The sequence below is a fragment of the Corvus kubaryi genome, unplaced genomic scaffold (genome assembly GCF_017639235.1).
Source record: "Corvus kubaryi isolate FWS band 111438036 unplaced genomic scaffold, C.kubaryi_AGA036_p1.0 37385, whole genome shotgun sequence".
NCBI lineage: Eukaryota > Metazoa > Chordata > Aves > Passeriformes > Corvidae > Corvus > Corvus kubaryi.
Window position 1 is genome coordinate 8,836,038 of NW_024581127.1, and position 7,950 is coordinate 8,843,987.

Here is a 7,950-nt window from a genome sequence, read left to right on the forward strand (position 1 = left end):
ACTAATGTGTTGTAATATAGAATGGATTATGTTATATTTTTATGCATATACAATTATATATAATTGGCTATTATAGATATAAGTGAGATATATAGAACTCAGTCCAGAAAAGAAATAAACAAAAATTATTTTATTGCTACCAGTCTCCAGCTTTTGACTTTCTGAGCAAATAGCCCTTCTCTAGAAGGTCTTTTAAAATAAATCTGCAAGAATAATGAGGAATAGAACAGGTTACAGAGAGAGCTTCATTTTTATTTTATTTTGGTTATTATCCAAATAAACACTCTTGGAGTTCAGCCCAGCTGGAGCCCTGCAGCAGGATTTATAAAACTCTGACAATGCTGACTTCAACCAGGGTTTCTGCTTCTCATTTTTGCAGAGCTTGGGAGCTGATCTTCAGTTTGAACTGCAAATCCTGGAACCTTCAGCCCTCAGTTCAGCACCTCTGCGTGACAGAGCTGGTGTGTTCAGCTGATCCTCCTGTCAAGACAGACCATGAGAGGTTTCATAAGAAATATTTTGCAGTCAATGTACTGCCATTTACTTACAAATAGCCATTTCATCCTAAATGTATACTATTGCTTTTACTCAGAAAAGATGAAACAAAATCAAAGCATATTAAAACCTTCTGTGACTTCCTTCAAGCAGAAGTAAAATGACCTTTCTTCACTAGCTAAAGGGGGATTAAGATACAGTTACCCAATACCACTTTACATTTGAATTAAGGCATCCATGCAAAGTTTTAATGCTCTCTAGCAAATGTGTGACGGTTAATTTCTTTTACATCTCCTGAATGTCCTGTGCCTTTTTGATGTTAATTGCTTGTTCCCCCTTTACAAACCTCTTAAAAATTTTCATTATTTACCAAGTTACTTAAATATGTAGTTAATTTAAAGCACATAAACACATCCATTGACACTTCACTTGCCCTTTGGGTTAAACATCTACTTTCTGAATTGTAGCCTAAAAGTGAGTCTGTTCGCTCACAAAGGGTGTTTTGAGAATGCCATAGTTCTGCAAGGTGCTGATCACTCTGCTCTTCTTATGATAAAAAGACCAATAGCGAATTCTCAAAATTTCTTACAAGTTCTCAGCACCTTCCAGGAACAAATCTACCCTCTATCAGTCAGAAAAATCAAGGTCTGATTTACCTGTGTCTACCTGCCTTCACAGGTTAAGTAATTTTGTGCTCACAAATTACTGACCTGAATTTATGTGCCTAAAGTGATTGTGAGCACAAATATTAGCTCTTATCTAATCATCCAAAGAGTAAATTTGCACCTGTTATGAATTATGCATGCAGAAATTCAAACTCAATTATTTGTATATGCAAAGTTGAATACACAAAAAGCCCATTTCTTAAAATCTAGGACAAGATGTTAAACCCACTATATTTCTTACACCAAGTACCAGCTTGTCAGAATATTGAATATTTTATGTCTGGGTAAATGCATATGCATAAAAGTAGCAAAATATGGATTAATACAAGATTGTTCATATAAGAACAGGATAATGTTTCTTGCCTGAATTCTGAACATTTTGTATGCATTTAGTAAACTTACTCAAAGAGGACAACAAACTGTCATTAGCATAATTTTTGTATTTGTTTATGTAAATTACTGTGTTTAAAAATAAGACTTTTGAAATGTCAGTTCAATCAAAGCATAAGGAAACGAGTCAGAAATATTTTAAAAAGTAAAATGGTGAAAAGAAATAGAAAAAGTCCCTGAATTATGATAACAAATATTTCCAAAAGAAATACCATTGGCTGAGATGAGCTGAGATCTTCTGTCTTGTTTCCATTGGTCTGCCTGCTACTGCAAATGAACAGTTATAACTGTATGAAACTAGGAAATATTTTTTCCATCATTTCTTTGGTAAGGATGACTGCTATTGAGGTAAGTCAGAAAAATGCCTATTAGCAGGTAAGACAAGGGAAAAGAATCAACTAAAAGCTCATTTTCTGACAGGAGAGATCAAGAGGGGAAAAGAATAGAGCAAGCAGAGGAGGTGGAGAGACTTACCAGATATCCTACACAGCCCATCCAAAAGGAAGTTATTCTAAGAACCAAAAAAACTAAGCAAACAGGGATTCCACATTTCTCGAGCTGCATAGTTTAATCTTCGATGTTGTCTTTGCATCCTGTTCAGCTCCCTGCTATAAGTTTACAGCAAGAGCCTGCTAGTGTAAATGATGTGATGGGATTTTAGTAGTGAGAATGAATCTGGCCATTCAGTCTGTGTTAAAGACTAAGTGAAAAACAGTCTCAAGATAACAACTACCTTCTTCATATTCAGTATGGTAATAGCATTTTGACTTCAGACATGAGAGGCATAGCTGAACAAACATGACCCAGATTCACACTTGCCTGTGCTATGAATTTTGTTTTCCTTGTTGCACAGTGAGCAATCTAAGCTGTTTTAAAAGACCTACTTACAGTGACTCAAAAACATAGTTGAAAATATTCCAATACCATTTTCTTTCATTATTTGCAGACAAATTACCACCAGAAAAAGTAGTAATTATTTTAAATTTTGAACCAGCATAACCTTTAAAACTAAAATATGAAAAAGGATTTATTTTCTTCATATCCTCCCAAATAGTTGTCTGTTTACTGTAAGGACATCTAAGAACTTCAAGTCTAAACAGGAAAGGAAGAATTTAGTCTGTGCTATTTTAAGTTCAGAGAAATCTTTAGGCAAAGCAAAACATCCTAGTAATCACCACAGATGAAACAGAAGTGCTTCAAAGAAGTAAATTTGCAATTTTGAGTCTCTTTTTCGTTTAAGAAAATGTCCTGAAAGTCCTTGAATTTTGACAGTCTTGCATCAGCTAGCTGCCTGCAGCATTCCCCTGCGGCTGCTCTTCAGATACTCCCAGGTTGGGATCTATAGTAACACTGCTTCATATCACGAGTGCAAACAGCTTTTCTTGCATATTTATCTCGTTGCTATCTTGGAAACTGTATGCACAGCACAATAGCTTTTCAAATATTGATGGTATATTCGGTTGTTATCTCCCTTTCAGCTCTCCCTCAAAATGCAGTACAAACAATTTCAGCCTTTGCTTAATAGGCTACCTACCTGCTTCTAACTTTTCATCACACATATTCAAAGTTAAAATAACAGTTAAATTAAAAATAACTGAACAATAAATAAATTCTTAAGTCATCTAAAATATACTGGCCAAGTTTTCAAAAGCAAGTGGCAAAATATTTCTGAATACATTATTATGACTTAATGCAGAATAGAATCAATTGGAAATTCATGTCCCAAATCACTTAGCCGGTGTATCATGTTTCTACAGATTGCATGATTATGCAGCCTTTTCTTCCACATCCACTTGGAGATAGTGTATAATATACGATCCAGTAAGACACAATTCTTTCTTTCCATGTCAATCAAGAGTTCAGTTAAGACCCCCAAATGTATATATCTACTGTAATTTGAGATAGTATAATAGCTTCCTGTCACTGCTGGTGTTTAGTTGCTGCTCTTAAAGAGCATAGGCATGGGTGTGAGTCCCAAAAATACCGTTGTCTACCACCTCTATGGAGAAGGGAACATCTCAGGATAGCTTAAATGGCATGTGCTGCCTATGTTTGGACACCTGAATCAAGCTTAATCTCCCTTTATAATCAATGAGTATCTGGTCAATACAATGAAGAGTATGGAAAACTATTCACTCCATCCTACAGTAGATGTGCATTTATTGTTCAGCTGATTATCTCTACACACTCCATTGATTATATCAAATATAATGCTAATTTAGACAGTGGTTTCCTTGAGGATAACTGACAATGAAGTACAGAATTTGAGATTTCTATTTCTTAAGATAACCCCCAATGCCTCAATTTCCATAAGCAAGGACATGCACTCTTGCTGTGAGGTGGAGTTCTATGTCCCCATGTATAAACTATGCAGGTATCTAAAATGGGATTCATGCCCATTGAAGAGGATAATCTACAAATCCACACATAATTTTGTGCCAAGATTTTACCAATGTATTTAATTTTAACATGCACTTCTAGGTTTGTTTTTCTGCTTACTTCAGACTGCCACAGCCTTGCACAGATTTCACTGCTAAGCTTGATTTATTAAATATTAAAATAAATATATAAAGTTTTGAGGGACTGGTCTCCCTGCTGCAAGAGGATAGCTCTCATTATTGGGCAGCAGATTATTAAACCTACGCTTTCACAAATCGTACTGTATCAAGCCACTGTCTTGGAAAGGAAAGAACTATAAATTAGAACCTTCTTAAAATGTGTAGGCCATTTCCCTGATCATTATCTTAAATGAGATGAATCTCTCTCCATGAGTAGCTGTTCTTATGCAAGCAGCCTAGATGACCAGATAACTAAAGTTTTCGTTATCTGAGGCTGAGTGACTGGTGTGTTGCCCTGTCTGGTAGTCAGTGGGGCTACTCCCACTGCTGCTCCACCACAAGCAGGACAAGGAAGAACAAGAGTGAGGAAACCCATGGGGCAAAATAAAAGCAGTGAAATCATGCAGCAATTACTGTCACAAGCAAAGCAGACTCAACTCTGGGGAATTAAATTCAATTTAAAGCATTTACTTACAGATTTGGGTATTGGAAACAAAGAAGACAAACATTTAAGCACTTGAAGACATCTTTCCTCCACCTTTCCCCAGCTCACCTTCACTGCAGGCCTTCCCTCACCTGGTTATCGTTGCAGATTATGTGCTTCCTCTTTGGTGAGGTGACACGTGGGGCAGGGGGTTGGCATCAGGGTATAGAAGTGTCTTCTGCTATTCCTTGTTCCTTGCTTTGCTTCTGCTCCTTCCTTAATGCTTGTTTCCTCCTCTCTTGTGTGAGTCCTCCATGGTTTACAGCTCCTCTGTAGGAATGGCTAGCTCCACCATGAAGAACCTCATATGCTCTCATGTCACTGATCCTTTTCTCTCAGTGTTTTACCACTCTTCCTTAAATATGTTGATCCAGATGCACCTCCCATAGGCCAAGGAGTTCATCTGTGCCCTGGGCACAGCTGGCACCATCTGAAACTGGCTGTGTCTCGCACAGAGCAGCTCTTGTCTCCTCACAAAGGCTGCCCAGCAACCCCTGCTACCTGCACCCTGCCCTTTATACACAGTGAAGAAACATGTGTCCCCTCTAAAGCAACTTATCATCAGCCTGCAGAGGTGAATCTGCAGTAAGTTGCCCCTCAGATAGTAAAAGAGTCAGCATCATGCTTGTCCCCTGGTGTCTTTGATGCTCTGAGGTGGTGTGTGTTGCCAGTCTGCCATCATCCACTCGGTGAGCAGCCACTTCAGACCATGGGCTTAATCGCTGGCAGCAAAAAGTGTCTGGTAAATCTCAGGACAAGCACAGTGTGAGCTACTAACGCAATAGATACCAGCATTTTTTTTCCTAGTGTTCAACTTCTCTTCTGGCCTTGTTTATGTATCTGTCATCAATTTTAAAACAAATACCTTATTTAGCAAGACTCCCCTGAAGTGGCTGCAGAGCTTTTACTGAGAAGCCCTGAATGAGAGCTCCTGGTGTGCCACCTTGTCTACTGTGGTGGCAATAATCTCAAAAGATTTCAACACACCAGTCATCTATGATCTTGATCCTTTCCTGAACCACACTGACAACCTACACTCAGAATGGTTTTTTCTCATCAGTCTTTTCCACTTTGATCTCAGAGTTTTAAAAATTTTCCAAGTTGATGTTAAATGGCACTCTTTGTAATTCCTTTGTCTGTCTTTGCATGTCTTCTAGCCAGTTTAGCACCAGTAAATTAATATGGAACTACTATTATCTTCTACATATTGGCCATGCTCAAATGCTTCCCTTAGTGTTGCTTTACCTTAGGCCTTGGGCTTTTGGTCCTCATCTGCAGGTAGGCATATACTCTGGAGCCACAGAGCTGCACTGACCGCAAGCAGGTACCGGGAAAATTATAAGCAAGTCCAACAGATGCTTAGAGATGTGAATATTAGGTAGATGCAGAAAAGAAAGTTACAGTATTTAACTTCCTCCAATGCTTGCTGCATGCATTAAAGGGGTGACAAGGAGGCTCCCCACACACCCCTGCTACTGTCGAAGAGTTAATATAGCATAACAGCACTGTGGATGCTTTCTTATGTTTCTCTGATTGCTTGGCAGAAATACAGGAGAGGCACTTGGCAATCATCAGCAATCTATGACATTTCTGCCATTAGAAATTCCATATTCCATATCTGCCATTCCATACGGATCCATCTTCCAACTTTCTCTGCAATTTGCTGACATTTACCACACGAACAAAAGAAATGTTATCCAATGGTTTGAATACCTTGAGAAAGTTTAAAATTCATAAGCATACAAATACCATTTTAGATTTTTCTGAGGAAAAAAAATTAAACTTCCACCAGTAGAAGGCTGGCAGATATAAGGGAACTGGAAACATGATTCCAAATATAATGTCAAAAATTGAGATACAACATTTAAAATTAAAGGCTTTAATTTTAAGAATAATACTTCAGCAACTCTAAGGTGGGTTTTCTGTTTATTTGATTATTTGTTTTGCGGGAATACACATTAAATTAATGAAATTTATATGAAATTGGGGAAAAAATTCTTAAAATTAGAGGAAAATACAGCATCTTTCGAGCTATAAAACAGTGCAAAAACAGCATTATCCAGTAGTAACTCTTTATTCATTTGATTCTTTGAATTGTAAAATTTATTAGGTTGCTTACTATGCCTATGCCCGTGTAACTACAGTTTAAATTTATAAGGTTACTTTGCTTAACCATGCATATACTAAAAGGTATAGGTATTTTCCATTCTCATGCACGTATGTAATTGTGATTATTCAGTTTATCAAGCAAGAAGTGAATCAACAGTGTCACTAGGTTTACTTAGGCTGACATATTCTTCCATTGTTACTTTCAAAGTCCAATGGTTTCTGAGCTAAGAGGGCAAGAACTTAGACATTCTGGGCAGTGAAGCAAAAATTGCTTTTTGTTATTAGAACCACACCATCCTGAAAAATAATGATTTGCTTTTAATGGATTTTTTCTTTTATAAAGGTGTTCACATGCATCAAGCTACCTTTAATTTGGGTGGTTTAGGATTTTGCAGAAGCAGAGCAAATATATACAGCAGTTAACAAAGTGTAGAGCATCGATATGTTTACTGATTCTCCACTAGAGTTTATACAAAGGGAAGGAATTGTCAATTTCACTTTGATAATAACTAAACTTGTTATACTTTTCCTTTCTCTGTAGTGGCATCATAACTGCATCATTTATTCTGCAATTTCAAAGTTGTGACTTCTATTTTGCATCTTCACTGTTAGGACTTCAGTACAGCTGTAAGTATTTTCTGAATTTGAGCAATAATACTCTTTTCTGTTCAAAAAACGGTATTGCAATTCTCCCTCAGAACTGTTAAAATATTTATAAAATGATAGAAAACCATCCATCAAAAACCTTAATCTTGCTGTTCACTTGCTTTCAGAATATTAATGTCAGCCATCACTTCTGATACTTGTTCAGGAACCCAGATCCAGAGCAAGAGAGAAAAAACAGATTATATATTTTGGTAACAATATTTACTACTTCTTTTCTGTAACTGCAGACATGGAATTTATTTGTGCAAATATCACAGAAGCATAGAAATTAGAGATGTAGAACAGCTCTGTCCCATTGCCACTTTTGATCTTCATGGTATGTTTTGATGGTTAATAACTTGCTGTGTCACCAGTTCTTCATGGCCCCAGCCTTGACAAGGAGTTCAGAATCCCAGCAGCCAGCAAGACAAAAACAAGCCTGTAAGAGTGTGTGTGAGTGGGACACCCAAATTGTCTGAGTGGGCAATTCCAAAACTGATCTTGGTAAATAGGAATACAACCATAAGTCCAATCAAACAGCAACTGGGGAATTAAGAGACCTGGGGGGGGGGGCGGGCGGGGGGGAAGTAATCTAAGCAGATAT

General features: G+C 37.4%; 1 long non-coding RNA gene across 1 annotated transcript; it reads right to left on the reverse strand.

The window, feature by feature from the left end:
* Positions 1 to 239: 239 nt before the first annotated feature.
* Positions 240 to 2,303, reverse strand: LOC121668471. The gene is made up of 2 exons (XR_006017395.1): positions 2,025 to 2,303; positions 240 to 480 (listed from the first exon to the last, which is right to left on the reverse strand). It is a non-coding gene; the product is annotated as an uncharacterized LOC121668471 (long non-coding RNA).
* Between the last annotated feature and the right edge of the window lie 5,647 nt (positions 2,304 to 7,950).